At 41.1% G+C, this 19,546-nt stretch overlaps 1 protein-coding gene across 5 annotated transcripts in view; it reads left to right on the top strand.

Moving 5' to 3' along the window:
• LUZP2 (leucine zipper protein 2) overlaps positions 1–19,546 on the top strand; it is a 488,403-nt gene that overhangs the window by 202,825 nt on the left and 266,032 nt on the right. The gene's annotated exons all lie outside the window — the stretch shown is intronic.

Below are 19,546 nucleotides of genomic sequence, written 5' to 3'. Positions count from 1 at the left end.
GTCAATGGCCACTAGATCCCCCCTCAGCCTTCTCTTGTGGAGGCTGAACAAGTTCAGGTCCCTTAGCCTCTCTTCCCCTGCTGACTCCTGATCATGTGGGTGACCCTCCTCTGGACCCTCTCCGTGTTGTCCACAGCCCTCCTGAAGTGTGGAGCCCAGAACTGGATGCAGTACTCCAACTGTGGCCTGACTAGTGTTGCATAGAGGGGGAGGATCACCTCCTTGGACTTGCTGGAGATGCATCTGTGAATGCATGACAAGGTACAGTTGGCCTTTCTGACCGCATCCCCACACTGTTGGCCCATGTTCATTTTGGCATCTATAATGACTCCAAGATCCTTTTCTGCCTCTGCACTGTCGAGAAGGGAGTTCCCCAGCCTGTAGGTATGCTACTGGTTCTTCCTCCCCAGGTGCAGTACCTTGCGCTTATCAGTGTTGAAACCCATCCTGTTCTCATCTGCCCATCTCTGTAATCTGTCTAAGTCTGATTGCAGCCTATTCCTCCCTTCTAGTGTACCCACTTCTCCCCAAAACTTAATGTCATCTGCGAATTTGAACAGGGTGCTTTCTACACCCCTGTCCAAGTCACTGATGAAGATGTTGAACAGTGCAGGCCTGAGGACTGAACCCTGTTGAACCCCATTGCCCACATCCCTCCAGGTTGAATAAGACCCGTCCACCACCACTCTCTGTGTGCAGCCCTCCAGCCAACTAGTGACCCATTTGACTGTGTAGATGTCGACGCCACAGTCTCCTAGTATTTTAATGAGAATGGGGTGAAAGACAGTATTGAAGGCCTTCCTAATATCCAGAAAGACTACATCCACTGCTACACTTGCTTCTAAGAATTTTATGACCTGGTCATAGAAGGCCACCAGGTTCTTTAGCTGTTATCTTATTGGATCAACTGCATAATGGGGATGGGTGGGTCTAGTATTTTGAAAAGTGTGGTGTGGTGTGGTGTGGTGTATTATCACATATAACACAACACACATTCTTCTCCAGTTAGACACATTTGAAGAATTGCTAATATGCTATTAGTCCCATGCTATAATATTGAGTTTAAGATCAAAGCAGAACCAAATACAACTTTATTTGAATTTACTCTAATTTGTTAGAACATTTATTAAGTTTAACAAACAACAATCCAGACAAAAATAGTCAAAAGATAATGTTTTATTAGCCCAGTAATCATCATAGTTAAATGTACATCTCTTACTCAGATTCATAAAACAAAGTCTAGTCTTTCTGAACATCCTGACAGTGCATCCAGCATTATACTGCTAGTCATTTCCAAACCTGATTTAATATTACCTGAATTAAGGTTTGTTGGGTTTTTTTTTTTTTTTTAATCTAAAACTAAAAATAATCTTCAGGGCTGTGAAACAGAAAAGAGATATTACCAGGAATAGTTTACGGACAGCAAAATTGCAAAAGAAAGAATAGCTTTAATGGAACATCAAGACCATTAAAAAGAAGCGAGGGTTGTTAACACCTGTGGAGTGAAGAGAGATTAGCAGGAGTCAAAGATCTTATAATAAGCTATAAAGTCAATTGACTCCCTGAATAGAAATGCTGCTGTCCCTCCCAGGCTGTTGCTTTTAAAGTTTGTGTGACACAGCAGTCAAAAGGTGGTGTTTGGTTGGAATAGACTAGACAAACTTTCAAATACAAGAGCATTCCCCTTTAAGTCTCTCAGAACATCTGGAGGGTGGGGAGTATGGGAGGACAGACTTGTCAGAAAAACCAAATGGAATGTGAATTTATGTCCTTGCTCATTGGCAACACATACAGCAGCAGAAATTGTGGAGAGAGAAATTACCTTTTCTTCATTCTAAACATTGAGTAAATATGTTATGCAATTTATTATGAACAGTCTGATCAACCAAGAACTTGTTTTGTCATCTCATGACAGCAAAATCTCTGACATTACATAAATTAGACAGTAGAAGAACAAACCAAAATGGTCGTCATTAATAACAATAGGTAGATTAAAAAAAAATGTCCTTTGTTTTAAAAAATATATATTTAAAATTATCATTATTATTGTCTCTTTAAACTGGTATCTAAATACCATTTATAGTATACTTAAGAACCAGTGTTTGAATCCAAAGTTTCAATCTACCAAGGATTAGGAGGGTTTAGATTTATTTGACAGTATCACAAGCTATTCCTGAAGATTTTAGCCCTAAATTTTGGATGTTTTGCAAGATCAACTGATCCTCCTCCTTCCTGTCCTTTCCCTTCCATGCTTTTCCCCAATCAGTATAGTATGAGTTTCAAAATCGCAGAATAATTATGTTAGCAATTATCTTTCATGTATGAAGAAATAAACTTGTATGGATTCCAACTTGGAATCAAAATAGGGAATGTTTTGTGTCTAGAGTCAAAGCAGAACTCCTGTATCTTCCACTGAACTTTCAAAAGATACCAGTTTGAGGTGTTCATATGAAACCCTCTCACTTGTTAGAAGAGCAATTTACTCTACTTATTCATAGATGAATAAATGTTTCCTGCCAGTAAGTCTTTTTTTATTTTTAGAAATCCTCTGAAGGAAGTCCTTCAAATTATCTCCTGGTAGCCAACTAACAACTCTAGATTTCTGGCTGTGACAGAAAAGAAGAGGAAATTACCCAGATACTTTGGTAAATTACTTGGTACATGATGCTCGACAGCTGAAGTGGAGAGCTGTGCCAATGACTTCAGTGGGTATATGATCAAACCCTTTTTGCTTCCAGTTGGTTGGCTCCAATATTGAAGATAATGAAGCATGCTTTGTAGTCACCACTGTATGTATTTTGCTCCCTGGTATTAGATTAGAATAACCAGTTCTGTCAGCACAATATTATTGAACTAAAAATACTCACGAGAGTCAGTAATAGAGTAAGCAATTCAAACTGTTGGAATTTTATGAAAACTAATTGAGTGCAGATGCAAAAAGCCTCAAGGAATTGCACATGGTGTTGAAAATCAACTGTAGAAACAGGAAAAATATGTAAGACACAACTGACCAGGAAAAGAGTAATAGAGGTCACTATGTTTAAGTATATGAGGAATAATATAAAAGAAATCTCTCTCTCACACACACACACACACACACACACACACACACACACACACAGAGGCAAGGAGAAATTTGGACAATTATAAAAATAAATGGATGCTGTCAAAGGAAAATAATGGAAAAAGCAATATGAAATACTGAACATCAAGTTGCAGAGAATATATCACCTAAAGAATTCCTCAAATATATTCTCACTAGGAAAAGGGAAATAATATGCTGATTCAGAAGAAAAACCCAAACCTATAAAAATCAGGGAATAGTAAAATGGCAGATGAATTTGTTTATTATTGTTTGGGGAAAGGAAGATCAGAATACAATCTCAGCTGGTCAGAATGGGATCCCAGTATCCGTCATGGAAATGTTGGTCTTTGAACAATGTGCAGATGGAATAATAGTGATTATCACAAAAGGATTGGAAATTTATCTCCTAGTTTATATACCAAGTTCAGCTTTTGGGTAAAGCAGCTTCTTACAATTTAAAAGAGAAGCCTTAGGAGCCAGTTCAAGAAGTTTTCTGTTAACTGGAAAGGTTCTTGAGGACTGAAGAGGACAAAAATTAAAATGCCATTCTAAAACAATTAATTTAGACATACTCAAAAATGATGAAGCTGGTATCTAACATTAGTAAGTGAGGACAAATAGAATGAACAAGAATTTATAAGAACATACTGAAGTCATAATTTGATTAGGAGTTTCCAGAATAAATTTTTGACCATGTGAATTTGCTGAGGGCTGAACAAACCAGCTCAGAATATAAATAAGAATCTTTCTCTCTCCACATATTTTATACCCATATTCTAGCCAATCTAATTTTTAACGGTTCTGAAATATTTGCAAGCAGTGTGTCTGTTTACTTCCATTTTTATCTGCGGCCTTTTCTAGAATTGTTAGAAACTGAATAAGTAGGGAGCCTTCACAAGGTCTTCAACCCATATTTATACACTCATAAGGTTTGTTTAGTTGAGACCAGCATTCAGGATTTTGATACTTAATTATCCAAATGAAACTTAACTTCTGAACCTTTTGAAGTTTACCCATCACTTCTATGCCCTGTTTATATCCTTTGAACGTATTTGTCAGGGTTAAGAGAAACATGCTGGATAGTGCCTGCTTAAATTTTAAGGTGTTGAATGAGTTTCCACATTTGAAAATTATTTACTTACATTAATGGTCATGGTTATGGAGACAAACTAACTGCATGGAAAAATGCTAATTTTGACTGAAAAATAAAAGAGGCTAAAAATTGTAACATGGATGCTATTGGTAGTGAAGTAGCCTTGAGCAGATACTGGCTTTACTTCCAAATTAGCAGCTGAAGTTGGATTAAAATTGAATAGGAGAGTTAAGAATATAAGGGATCACTATGCAGAGGTTGGGAGTGTGATATTGTATGAATTATAATTAGCTTGGTAAAACATTCACAATTTTGCTATACTCCCTCTCTGAAATATTAAAAGTTACTTATCAAGTGCTTGATATTACTGATCTAATGGGTAAATTAATGCCTAGATATCATGTATATTTCTTCCGTAAGGATTTCTGACCAAGAAATCCACTCTAATATTATAATATTATAAAAGTCTTAATCTGTCTATCTGCCTGCCTCCCTGCCTGCCAGGCAGTCTGTCTGCCCATAGTGCTTTATTCATGCTAACAAACAGCCAATCAGAGTGTGAAGAAGTTTGGACAGGAGGTGGCGGTGCGGCGGAGCGCCGCCCTGATGGTGAGGACCCAGGGGACAGAGCAGGTGCAGGGATAGGGGGCAAGGCCAGCTGTCCATAAGCTATTCCTGATAATATCTCTTTTCTGTTTCATAGCCTTAAAGATTGTTTTTGGTTTTAGATTTTTTAAAAAAGAGCCTAAATTCAGGTAATATTAACTCAGGTTTGGAAATGACTAATAGTGTAGTGCTGGATACACTGTTAGGATGTTCAGGAACTTTTTTTATGAATTTGAATGCCCCCCTTGCCCTGTTCCTCGCAGGTTGCAATGATGGAGTGGGGTGGAGGGGAGGGGAAGGGGGTAAGGCCATCTTTGGTGGCCTTGCCCCCTCCTTGCTCCTGGGAGATGATAGTGGTGGTTGTGGACGGAGTGGGGTTGGGATTCCATGGTGGGGGCCAAGACCAATAGTGCTGGCCTTGGCCCACCCCTCTCCACTTCTATCATTGCCACCTGCAGGGCCCGACACAGTGGCGGTGGGGGGGAGAAGCGGGCCCGATATTGGTGGGGGGAGTAAGCCATGATGGTGGGGCGAGGGGAGGAGTGGTCTCAGGCCTGACACGGGGGTGGGAGGAGGAGGAGCAACCCTGAGCGGGGGTGGAAGCTGGCCTGGTGTAATGGTAGGGGGCAAGTAGCGGGCCCAGCCCAATGCAGCAGCAGCCAGGGGAGGGGACGAGCAAGCATCCTCCTCCCCTCGGGTCTGGGCCCACACCTCACCCCCATTTCCCCAACATTGGCCCCAAGCCCACTCCTCCCATCCCCCCACCACCACTGGGTCAGCCTGGGCCACTTTCCACCCTCCCCACCACAGTGGCCCGGCTTCTCCCCACCTGTGGGCCCACTTCTCCCCTGCATTGGGGCCCAAGCTCACTCCTCCCCTCCTCTGCCACTGTGGCAGGGAGGGGCGTGTGGGCCCAAATCCCAAGCAGCAGGAAGAAACGGGGGAGTGGGCCCAGGGAGGGCATAGGGCTCCGTTCCTGCCCGCTCTCTCCCCCCCCCCGTCATTCTTGATGGGCAATTGGCTAGTTTCCTAATGAAAGGCATGTGATTATTTTGAGAGAAAAACATCTCAATGCTGTAACTACTAGAAAAAGTCAAATTACAATAAATATTGGGTCAGGTCTTTCAATACTATCAACCAGTGTCACTCCCTTTACTTCAGTGTCTCTAAGGGCCTTGTTATACAGTGGGCGCATCTACACATGCACTTAATGAGACTGAATAAACTCTGGCACAATTTGAGCCAGGGTCAACTAATCCCAATGTCACTGTCTACATGTGTGTTTAAGCACAGTAATTTACTCCACTGACAGGTAGTCCCATCAGATACAGGTGCTATCTAATAGTGCTGTAAATTAATTTACACAGGCCCAGTTGCTGCACACATGTAGATGGCAATGCTTTCCTACTTGGTAAAGCATGTGTAGACATCCCCAGTAAATTTAGGTGGCTTCTGGAGCTCTTTACCCCTGGATTGGCTATACATTAACATCTTTAAATGGCTTAAAGCACTTGTTATTCAGCTTACAGTTATGCCACTACATTATCTCCAATCTGCCTACTTTTGTGCCTGCTCCATTAAGGTGTGACCACTCTCTACAGCTCTTATGGCCAAGTTGAAGTCCTCCAACATTGCAAGATGCAGTGTCCCCCTCCTGAGTCAGGGTGAGTGGAGATGTAGGGGATCAGGGGGGCTGAGCCCCCTCTGCTCCCTTGGGGACATTGGGCAGAGAGACCACTGCAGCTCCAAAGGGTCTGGAAACCATGGTGCCTCCTGCCATTGCCCACTGCTCCTTCCAGCAGTGGCATTGTTGGGGTAGGGGATGTGGCGAGCTCCAGAGAAAAAAAGGATCAGGTCCCTCAGAGTTCAAGCAATGAGCTATTTTGGGCAGTGGCAGGAGACACCATAGCCACTGGATACTCTGGAGCTCTTCTCAGCTGACTCAGTGAGCCTGCCCTGCCCATAGTGTAGTTATTGGCATTGGCTGCTTATTGTAGTCAAGGAAATAATTCAGACACACCAATACATTTAGAGTGCCAGACCTTTATTACCCAGAGCAAGCTTTTTCATTCTCTGACTACCTCAATTCTGCTTCCTTCTCTTCCACAACAAACTGAAAAAGAAATACAGAAAACATGAAGGCACTGCAGTTTACAACATTGACTTTGTTTGGACTGGGCACATCTACATGTTCATTAATGTGTTGTAATTATGGCACATTAGCTTTAGTACCTGTAATAGCACGTACTAAAATTAATGCGTTATAATCAGCATGACTGCACATTAGTGCAGATTAATGCTTTTTAAGTAATGTTAATGCACATTAGACTAAATCTACTGTGGATTAATGCATTATCACAGTTTTTGCCAGCTGCACTAATGTGCAATAGAATTAGTTTTCTGCGCATTTAGCATCTTGTGTAGATGCACCTACTAAGAAACAGTTTACATAGGCTCCTAGTCTGCCCCTGCTCAGCAAGCCTTTAGTGGCAAGTCACAGCTGTGCAGTTTACAGCAGTTTACAGATGCAACGAAGTCATGTGTCAATATACAGTGTCAGAAGATGTGGCCATGTAACTTTGAAAAAAATCTAGTTGTGGTGAAATGACTCAACAAGAAGTTGAAGTCAGCAAGGTTATTAGTTCAAGCTTTAGATGTTAGAAAAAGAAAGTAAAACAATTATATGCCTCAAAATTACTCTCCCACCTTACTGTGAATTATTTATGTATAATGGTAGTGCCACAGGCAGGATTGATCAGGATCGGTGTTACTTTGGGCTGGATGCTTTACACAGATGGTAGACAGGCCCTGCTTGGGAGAATTAGCTTTGCAACCAACCCTGTCCTCTAACCATTGAGTGTGTGATCATTTTTACTAAAATAATTTTTCTCACACTGCCTAAAACAAAGAGAAAGGGCTGTGGGGGCCAAGAGTTCACTGTTCAGAGAGGTTACGTACTATGACTGCACCTCTAGATATAATTGTTTGAATTATCCATTTTACTTTCCCAGTCACTTAAAACAAACTCTCTTACACAAAAATGAAGTGAATTGTTTACTTGATAATGCCCAATTTAGAAACAAAATTTTACAATAATTCCTAGACATGGTAAACCAATTATGATCAATGAAGCATTTGCTGGTAGACTGTGATGAGCTGTAAAGCTTCATAGTGCTAGCAAGCATTACTTTCATATGCCAAGTTGCATGAAAAGAATAGACATCTGGGGGCTTTTCTCCCCCTTAGTCAGAAGTTTTCCTGAAGGTAGCCATTTCTGTGTTGGGGATGGTAAGTGGCAGAAAGGGGCAGTCATGGTCTGTATAACGGTAACGAGAAAGAGTATCCTGAGAACAGTTCTTCAATATGTGGTTCCACGTTGTAGAAAAAATAGGAAATCCTATATGCTATTTCAAAATGATATGCAGTAGAGAAATCAGATACATTCTGTACTATTCAACACTGGCACCCTAATGACAGAATACATTACTGTGCTGGTCTAGTAACAACATGGAACAAACAACATGATATTTAGCATTTCAATGCTGACTACAGGTTACAAAGTTTTGTTTTGCTTTGTTTTGCTTTGCTTTTTTCTCTGGGAAAAGTAAAAGTGATGCTATATCAATAGAGGGATCTTTCCCATTCCCTGCTTTAGAAACACCTTCCTAGATATTGGCAGTCAAGAGTTGTACTCAGTTCAGAAATGAATACAGAACCTGTAGATCAGCAACAACTGCTTCGAAACACAGAAGATCCAGTCAATTTCCCTATGGAAAGATCCCAACTGTCTTCAATAATCTTGGATGAAGTCCATAACTGGAAAATTGCCTAACATGTCTCCATTAATTTTGAAAATCTTGGCTTGTTGTATCTCTGATATTTATATATTTTAGATTGGAGGGTAGGAAGAAGGGTTCTCCATTTCTGAGTGCTTAATCTGAGACATTTTTAAGGGACTTGATTTTTTCAAACTTCAGATGCCAAGTGCTTCCTAAAAGTTAGGCCAATTTAACGATTCAATTTGGGCAACTAAATTCACTATTCATTTGGAAAACAACTTGGCCAACTCCATTTTGCACTTTACACTGTTTCATATAGAAGTGTGGAATATCTTCAAACAAACTGATTTAGGGAACTACCTTCAGTGTATTTAATAATGAATTCCAAGTGAAAGAGTTTCTCTTCATATACTTGCACTTAGGAAATTGTCATTAAAAGGAAAGGAAATGCAGAACTACTGCATAGCAGTTTAATGATGGGGGTAATTAAAATGTTGCTGGAGTGTTCCTGTGGTTCTTTGACTGAAAGAATGTCTTTAGTATGCAGTGAAAGGGCTATGAAACTTGCATCAAGGTTGACAATTTATATGCACAATTTAGCCTCCTGTGATTTAAACCAGCTGAATTTTATACTCTTCAACAACAGGGACTGTAAGGGAGAACACTGACAGATTGTTAACTGTGTCAGAACAAGAATGTGCTGGCCTAATTAGCTGCATAGAATAACACATGCTTCTGGGTGCTTTGATAGTGGTGTTTATAAAAAAAATGTAGATGTCTTGTCTTGTGGATGGTGTGGGGCTGTGATTCATCTCTTAAATCAACCAGTTTAAAATTGGTGTACGTCCATTCTGTTACATGGAATTGTAGCTAATTTGTACCAGTAGATGCTATAGCAGACTCAGGCCTCATTCGTTCTTCTTAATTTACTTTGGGTAATGTAAATGCCATTCACGCCAGTCCTCACCAGTGTGTTGTAATTCTGTCAGTTTCTACATTATTATTGCTCTTTTTATATCAACTGTTAATTAGGTTAAAAATCATTTACTACATCAATATCCTACAAGACAGGTAAATGAAGGTGCAAATACTTGATGACCTGGCAGTTCATCAAAGGCATCACCATTGTCTAATTGAGAAGAATCAATACATTAGAGAGAAAATTAAAACTATGAATATAAATGACTATCTCATGACATTTTCATCACAAACACTTTTGGCAAAAAAAAAGGATCAAACGTACCTTAGGTATATAGTGCTTAAACAATTATTTGCATGAGGCAAGGAACAAAGATACAGAATTGAGATTTGGAATTAGGAGTGGTAAAGCTAGTCTGATTATAATAACTGATCAAAATTTTGCTTCAAGACCTTTACATTGAGTTTATTGTTCGTGGTTCACAAATGGTTGTATAACACATTGGTGGCCAACTTTTCAAGCAAACATGCCACAAGTTATGTCACTCTGATCCCCACACCCAAGAGACATACCTGATCATTTCAGCCCTGGGTCACCGGGACGGGAGCAGGGCACACGGTGAGTGAGGATTCAAAGCCCTTAATTTGACAATGTCTGCAGGAAGATGAAGTCTTAACCTCACTTTTGGCAGTGCCAGCTCTTCTTGCAGAAGCATCCTGCTGCCTCTCCACTCTGCACAGCAAGAAGCTTGAGCGCCCTGCTTCCATTCTACTGAGTGCCTAGGGCTCACATGGCACATGTATAGTGACTGCCTGTTGCACATATTCTAGGTTAGCCACCTCTTTAATTGCTTTGCATCTCTCAGGCTAAGAATTGACTAGAAAAAATAAAAACATCTCTTGCAAACATTTAAAGTGGTTTGGAAAAACATTGCTGTGCACCAGTCATGCATGCTCACATCTTAGGTGAGGGAGTCTAAGGGCTGAAGAGTTTGATTTCAATTATCAGCTGTGACAGCTTTGTTATTTTATGGCCACAGCTGTAGCACATTTCTCTAACCTATGGGCACATTTACACATACATTAATGTGCATGAATAGTGAGTACCCCAGAGGCTGGGGGGGCATGGCTGTGCTGCAGTGGTGGTGGGAGCCCAGCGGCGGTAAGCTTCCACCATGATGGGCTAATGCTTAATTGAATTAATTTACTGTGCTTTTAGTGTCTCGTGTAGAGGTGCCCTGTGTCAGCTTCACTGGGGCACCTTGTGAGGTGACATCTAAAGATGCTTTCAGTGATGGGTTTGCCATGTGTCCAGTGACAGCTTCAGGGCTCATGTTTCCCATGGGACAAAATAAGTAGGACCCTGCCCTCCTGACAGGGTGCTGTTTTTATGACTGTATGCTCTGTACCAGCTGGTGCCTCCATGCTCAGGAGTGGAACAGTGTCTCCAGGACCTCATGAGGTGGTAGCTTCAGAACCCATGTCATTGACAGGGAGACTTGCACCTTTGGGCAATTGTACCCTGGCCCACCTGCAAAGTGTCACTGGGGCCTCCTGGAACACTCTTCTCCCCTTCCTCATTAAGCAGCTCCTTCAGTGGGACCTCTTTTAATAGCCCCATTCTCACCCTGAGAGCCCAACTGGGCACACCTTCTGGTTCTGGGCAATTCCATGAAGCAGTAGGATAGTGTTCTCAAGGCCTGGTCCAGGGGCAGGCTCCCCCTGTGGGAGCCTGTCATGATGGGCCGCAGTGGGGCTGAGAACTCCTTGTGGGGCAGTGATGTTGGAGCTCCCCGTCTGGGGATCACTGGGGGCACCTTGTCCAAAAGGCTCAGCATGGGGTGGTACTGGGGCATGAAGAAATTCATAAAGGATATCCTGATGTATTTCTGGGGGCAAGGGGCAATGACAGGGATGGTCTTATTGTGGACTCTCCAGACACGGAGCTTTATTTCAGCATGTAGGCCTTTGACTAGGGGTGCAAGACTGGGATGGGCCTGAGAAGAGGTGTGACTATCAAATGTTGTGCCCTGGGAATCTGTCTCTTCTTCCCATGTCCCCCATACCCCCACGTGCCCAGAGGTGTGCATATGGAATTGACAAGTACTGAAGAGAAGGAAAGGGAAGGAGGGTGGTCAGTCTTGCCTGTCCTGGGGAGGCAAAGACATGAGCTGCTTCTGTGTCCTGCACCAGTGGTGCAGGGCTGTTCTTTCCCCCCTTCCCCATCCCTCTGGCCAGGAAGCATGGGGTTGTTTTCCCCCTCCAACCCCTTCTCCATCCAGGTGGCATGGAGCTATGCCCTCCTTTCCCCATGGATTGCTCTCTCCCTTTCCCCCTTATTCCAGCCAGGTGGCACAGGGCTGTTCCCACTTAGGCCCTCTTGCCAGGCTAAGTTCACCCCAGAGCAGCTGAGCAGGTGAATGGGAGAAACAGGCAGGATGGCTTCTGCTGGCCTCCCAGCTAGGGCAACAGACCTGGTGAACTGCAACACTTTCTTCAAACACTAGGCCCTTCCCTACCCCAATCCTCTCCTCTTTCCCCTCATATCTTTACTCTCAATCCTGCTTCCAATTCTTGCATACCAGCCCTAGAGGCTGCATACCACGCATTGGACATTCCTAGCATAACAGATTCTACTTCTGTTTTTTCTACTTTCTGCTAGGACATGGAATTGCTAAAACATTATTAGAGAGGATGATCCTTCATTATTGCTGGTCTAATTCAATCAAAGAGCTATTACTTAGAAATCTTTTCAGTCCTCCAAAAAATTTCAGGCAATTTTTATGTGGACATCATAATTTTGAACCAAATTGGGATGTCATGGTTTTTTATGTTTATCAACCTTGAACCAAAACAGTAAGCCCTCTGAGGTTTGACAGGCTCTAGTAACCAGACATGGACGTTAAAAAGGGAAATGGTTGGCATTAAAAAAGGACTAGTGGCCAAATCTGTAGTGGTTGTGATGGGAAGTTTTGGGGGTTTTTTGTGATATTGAATAAAATCATCAAAATCTGACAAACTCTGGGATGCTTTATCTTCTGCTTATGATGAGCTAACTGACCAGTCTTAAATGCCCTGTATCATGTCATCTGCAGTCACTGACTCCTCTCTTTTTCCAGATTTCTAGTTTTCTCCACCCCAACAGAGGCTTTGGACTTCAACCTGTACAAGATTTAGGTCTCATTAAAAATTAATAGGCTTAGTGGAAAGCAGAAATTGGTTAATTCTTCAGTGACTCAGTGTGGCATTTACAGTGTTGCCAAGTCTCATCATTTTTGGCATTTGTTCTTAAAGTCTGCGCTTTGGGAATATGAAAAACTTAGCCCTTTCTTATAAGATGCCAAAAATCACAAGAGTTGGCAATACTGCATTTAAAAGATGTTGCCAATAACCTTGGTCAACCAAGGAAAGAACTCGCATATCAAGAGATTTTTCCTGAGGCCTCCTGTTTAAATGAAGGAGAGGAGAAAAGAGTGCCATCTATGAAGGGGGATGAATTTTGTATTTATTTTTTTAGTTCTCACGTAACCCGTCAATTCAGGGAGCTTTCCTTTTGATCAGCACCTTTGCACACTGTTTGGGAAAAGAAAAGCTACTAACTTCTTCCCTGAGTCTATCCCTTCTTAAGGCCTGACAGAGGCTGTTCCCATTTTCAGTTAATAAGTGCAATGCGTATTTGGTATAGAGTGGAAAATAAACAGAAGAGCACAAAATAAGTGGTAATTGTAAATAAACACTTCTAGTTCAATACTATGATGGAAATAGTTTTTGTTACAAGTGCAGATCTTCTTCAGTTCAGAATCTAAACTTGTTTCAAGAATGTTTGTCATCTCACCAAAGAGTGTATTTTCTTCACCAAGAAAATGTGTATTTGCCTTTCTCCTTCTTGATTGATCTCATTTCATTTCACTTTTTTTTAAACAAATCTATTATCCAGTTGGAGACAGTGTAGTACAGGTTGTATGAACTATTGCTCAACCAATAGATAATCTATGAACTAAACCTTGATAGAATATTATACAGCAATGTATATTTATAAACTATATTTGGGCAACAGAAAGATACCCTTTACATGTACACAAAGTGATTCTTATATTGTTTAAGGCTAGTTTAGGGACTTACAGGAAAACAGGTCTATTTAATAGAAAAACTTCTTTCCATCTGTGTTGGCAGATATGTAAATCATTTGCATAAAAGAATATTAGTCTCCTTTATTATTTTGAACAGCTCTTTGAAAAAAATCTTCATTACAATGCAAATGGAAATAGTCTGTGTTTTCAAGCTAACTGTCACACAAAGTAAAATATAGAATATAATAATAAGCCATTCAAGATTTATATAGCATATACAGTTCATATAGGAGCAATTTGCATTTTTCCAGACTTGCTTCAGGAGGGAAATGTATTCATACCTTAATCTACATATGATTGTGTACTATATTATTCTTTAACAACTGGAAGTAACTTCCAGAAAACTGTTGCAATAGTTATTCTCACCTGGGACAGGGGCATTCAGTGCACACAATACTAACAGTTTGGGAAACAAAGAAAGCTACCTCCTCTCCCTGACTCTTCATGCCTTCTTCAGACCACGTTGATTCCAGTCTGGGCAAGGCATGAGGACCAGTGGCTGCTCCACTGGGAAACACTCCCCCTGCCTTCCCCAGACTGGGGACTAGGGTCTGGGGAGTTGGGGAGAAGCAGCTTTCTCCACTCTGCTCCTCGTCTTCAAGAACAGAGTGGAAGGACCAGTGCGGCAAAGTCCCCAACCTGTTCCCCAAAATGTGCTGTCTGATCTACTCTCCTGCCCTCCCAGACCTGGATGGTACAGGACTGGAGCCTCAGGGCAAGCCCCCCCTGCCTCTTCCCCAGACTGGGGATCCTATTTTGAGGGGTGGACAGAGAGCAAGGAACAACTTCTCTTCCTCCCAGGATTGGGAGGATTCAAGCAGCATCTGGTCCCTGTTTCTTCCACAGACTGCGGGGAGGATGGGTTGTTAAGCAGTCTGGGGAAGGTGCAGGGAACATTTCTGCACCACTCAAGTCCTCATCATCTCTGGGAGGAGTAAAGTGGACAGGCAGGGAAGAGTACCTGTGGGAGGAACTCTTGCACAAGCCAGATGTTCTTCACCAAAAGACAAATCTTTCACCCACAGAAGGCATTTTTTGTGAAAGAAACATGATGAATGTCTGTGTATTTGGCGTTTCTGTCAGGAGAGCAGCAATTCTCCTGGTAGAAACTTAATGCATGTACGTGACCTGAGTTTAACAAAGTAATAGAATTCACAGAGGCAAAACACTTAGTTCCTGTGCTGTTTGGTCCTTTGCTACTGTAAAGTCCATAATAAAAACAAAACCATTCGCTGGCAGCCAGGATATGTTTTCTGACCTCTGCTGGCACTGGCAGCTGGCATATGTTTTCTGACCCCCAAACAATAATGTTAATATAGGTTTTTATGTTATTGCTATTGTATAACCTCCCCAGTGATCTATTGAAAGCAGAGCAGTGATATAAACTGAATTTAACCACAAAGCACACAAAACCTGCTTTGGACAATGCTCCAGGTAAGATCTTTGGGATCTAAAAAAGCATTGTACTTTTGAAGTAGTAAGTACTGTGGATGATGTGACTAAAACTCAGACTGACATATTTATTGGTTTTGACCTATAGGACCCTGGGTGGCCCCTGTTCTTCCCAACGGAGAAGTATTTCTCTTTTCATTTTGTATTGTTATAGCTTGGATAAGATGAAGCACTTCAGTTCCAGTGGGGTAAAAGAAGGTTGCTGCCGGTAGCGTGAGCTATAGAAATATTCTTTGACTCTAGAATTCCCTTTATTTGTCATGGTCCAAGCTAGGCTGAATGCGAAAGCTTTATGGCCATCTGGCAGAGCTGCTCTGCCTGAGCAGATGTTTGAAGGAGGCTGAGTTGGTAGGCTGTAGAGAGACTTAAATTTGATACAAACACTCTAGTAGGTTTTGCTGATGGGTTTTTGTTATGGGGCAAAAATATAGAAATGTGCTGCTAGTTATGATTTTGTAGCAACTTTTTATTTTGCTGTGTTTGTTGTTATTGATGTTTATTTTTTAATTGATGGCAGGGGATCCTACGCCTGGGATCTACTTCGAATAAATAAATTGACAGAGCTAAGGGAATATACTCCTTGACTTTGTTTCATTAAACAAAAAGCCATTTTCTCTGAGCAGGCTCCACTTTGGGTAAGATTTGTTTAATAATTAAACTAGGAAAGCTGGAATGTTTTTATTTTCCCCTCTTCAGTTTTTCTATTTCCATTAGATATTTTTCAGGCTCCTCTAATTAAAACTGTACACTCCACAAGATAAAGAGTCAACTTTTCCGAAGAGTGCCCATGCATAAGATAAAGATTGGTCTTGTGGGAGCTAAGGTTAACTGTTTAGAAGAGGATACTGTGGTAATCATGGAGATTTTAAATTACCTAGGCAACTGGCTTGATATTGGCTCTAATGAGAATTTAAACATGATTATTTTTCTGGAAATATGGTATCTTTTTTTAACAATTTACTGAATAACCAGAACATCATAAGTTATTTTGGATTGTGTGTTCAAAATTGAATTTGGGATGATGATAATCTAGGCCTAATTGCTATTATTTCTTCAGACTTGAGGTACTTATAAGAATTTTGTAAAAAGTAATAGAAATATATAAAGTGGATGACAATTTACTTGTCTTTCAAAAAATAGACTGAAGAAATAATAAAAAGGGCACTAAAATCTGATATGGCTTTGGAAATCTGCAGTAGGGAACTATTCAAAGAGACCCAGGGAAACACAGGCATTTGGAACTGAGCACTAAAGTAAAGTTTACAACCCCCGCCCTCCCAAAAAAAACAAAAAAAAAGAAATGAAAGAAAAAAAATCTTATGATTTGGGTTCATCTGTATTATTTTCATCCACAAGGCCCATTTTATTTAAGGTGTTTTTTCTCTCTCTCCATAAACCTTAGGGGTGTCATTTCAGCCAAAAAAATGCCTCAAAAGAATCAAGCTGCAGAATCTTGATAGCAATGAATCCCTGTGGTATAGTCTTCATTCACAAATACAAGGACCTCCCTGGGAGTAGAATGCTATGATAGGATCATCTGTGTCAGCTATTCCTTCTCCACTGAAATGTTTAGGCCACTCTGTTCCACATAAAGTGTAAATTATATCTTTTAGCACAGGTACCAAGGGAACTACACTCAGTGAAGTCATCCATGTCCTTTATTCAAGGTGAATGTTAGCGTATTATTGCTGACTTCAAACTAGGAGTAAAATTCAGCTCCATAGATTTTATGGCACACACCAGTTCTAAAATAATATTCTCCAATGGCTGCTAATTGAAAATGCAGAGCAATTTGCTTTATAACTTGCAGATCTGAGAATGAAGCTGTGCCTTTGCAACTTAAGGATTTAATGTTTAAAAAATGTAGGAGAACTGCATCTTCCTGTGAAGTTAGTGGTTGCTGCAGGTATTCCATACTGTTGAAAATCCAGTCAGAAGTATTCATCTGTGACATCAGTTTTCTCTCAGGAACTGCCACATCTATGAAACAGAATCCTATTCATAGACCTACATCAGAATAGAAGTATGCCTTTAAAAGTTAAGAATGAAAAAAAGATGGGTTTGGAAAGAGGATGAACAGTGAATATGAACATCACCTGGGTATGTAGGGTTGTTGTTTGTTGGTTGTAGTCATGTTGGCCTGAGGACATAGGCAGACAAGGTTCTTTGGATAAATGTGGTATATTTTATTAGAGCAACTAAATAGTTGGAAACTTTGTTCTTGACAAGCTGCCTCTATGTACTTTTATAGACGTTTGGTTGTTTGCCCATCATAATCATTATCTAAAGCAAACAAACACATGAAAAACTTGTTTGCAATTGCCCAGAAAAATCAAAACTAAAGGCTAGAACAGGAGTCAGCAACCCCTGGCACACATGCTGAGCATGGCACAGAAGGGAATTTTGCTCAGCACACCACCGCCAGGCCAGGCTCTAAGCAGCTGCTGCCAGCCACAGAGCCCAGGCTGTTCTCAGCAGGCAGCTGCGAGACTGCAAGCCCTGCTGCAAGCAGACTGGGCTCGGTGGGCCAGCTGCAGCCGGGAGGCTGCAAACAGCTGCTCCAGGCTCCACCATGTCAGCACTCTGGCACCTTACAAGGTAGACATTGTGGGATTTTTTGGCACTCTGGGCAAAAAACATTGCCTACCCCTGGGCTAGAACTTTGACCTGTATCTTAGATGACTCCACTTCAGCATTGCAATACCTAGCACTTAGGCACTTGTCTCAGGACAATCACTGGATGCTTAGTTTCCCTACTAAATAATGAATGGGAGCAGATAAGCACCCTGAAAATCAATTCAGAGGGTCTAGCTGCCTGGGGGAGCTAATAATGGGCAAGGGAGAGGGAGAGGAAGAGAGAAAGTCTATGGAACTTACATTATATAGTCATGTCTTAAAGAGCAGAAATATTCCTAGAAGGAGAATACAGGATTTCTCATCTCTCACAAGGCTTAGTGTCAGTTTCCCTCTTGTTTATTTCCCTGCTTCCCTGATTTGTGCATTCCTGAATACACAATAGCTAGCCTTGTACCAGAGGAATACAGAATGACCCCATTCACCCTATTTTTCATCCTGGTGGTTAAGGAAATCACCTGTAGAATGTGATACATGGATTGCATATCTCAGGCTGATGAGGCCTGAGAGCCCAGGTCTCCTACTACCTACATACGTCTCCTTTTCCATCTGCAAAAGGATGGTGGAACTAACACCAGCAGCAGCAGCTAGGATTCTAAGCAAAAAATACTATGGATACTGTGCTTTGTACTGAACTCAATGCTCTTAGTATGAGTTAGGTGTACTCTAATGTCTAATGACATCTAATGGACTGAGCACTCTGAAAACCTAGGAAGAATTTAGTTTCCATTCTTGATTGTAATAGACTTTAGGTGCAAATTAAGCATCCATCTGTTTGAACTAAATCACTACTGAGTGAAAGTCCATGTTTAAACACCTATATAACTTTGCAGTAGCTGTTTAGTCAGTTTTGTGGCCATTAGAGTAGGGTTATTGGGGATCCGTTTTTTGGAACTTACATGCTTAAATACTGTCCAAGTCCTGTGTTGACCAAGGCTGGTTGACCAATCTATTTCTGGCCCAAAAATAAGCTTCAGGAAGGAGAACAACACATGCTTCTAGCTATCTTTGTATCATTTCATGATACTGAAAACACATGACAGCTACTATCCCTAGTCTACTGGAAGTTATTGCTATAGAGCTTGTCTTGCTGGTCTGTTGATCTTGCAGTAGTTTGTTTAACAAAAGTTAGAAAATGAATAACTCTAATTGTACTGTTCAAGCATATTTGCTAGACCTTAGAACAGAGAATGGGGTCAGGAGCCCTTGTGGATAAAATATTGAACAAGATCTCATGAGATCTGAATTCAATTTCCAGCATTGCCAAAGGCATTTCTTATCAATGGGAAAGTCACTTAACCTCTCCATGTCTTAGTTCTATATCATTTATTCCTATGTTGTAACCTTTTCTTATACCTTTTTCTGTTTTGTCTAGTTAAAGTGTAAGCTGGTGTGGTTAAAACTCTTTCTTATTATGGGCTCAATCATGGATATTTGTAGAGGTATGAGCAAGGAAGAGTGTGCTATTGCACTGCTCCTAGAGCAGATCTGAAGGAACATTGAGTTGTTGATTGTATGATTTCAGCAAAGCTATTTGAATAATGTGAAAGTATAGTCTTACACTTTCCATAAGTGAGTAAAGAGTTGATTATCAACAATACTAAATGCAAGGCCTATAATGCCTTTAGTGGTGGTGGAGGAAGTACATTGGAAAGGTTCTACAGCTGCTATTACCTCCATTCCCCAATGTTTTATCAACTGGTCCCCCATCATGCAGATTCTACCACACTAATTGTGGCTATTTATTTTGGAACTCAGAGCTACAACTTCTTGTCTATTTTGTAGAACAGCTATTCAAGGTCCACTGCTAGTTGGACATTGATATTTCATAAAACTCTTTCAGTTTTAC

The sequence above is a fragment of the Alligator sinensis genome, unplaced genomic scaffold, assembly GCF_000455745.1.
Source record: "Alligator sinensis unplaced genomic scaffold, ASM45574v1 scaffold165_2, whole genome shotgun sequence".
Taxonomy (NCBI): Eukaryota; Metazoa; Chordata; order Crocodylia; family Alligatoridae; genus Alligator; species Alligator sinensis.
Note: the sequence above shows the minus strand (reverse complement) of the source record. Positions and strands in the feature narration are given on the sequence as shown.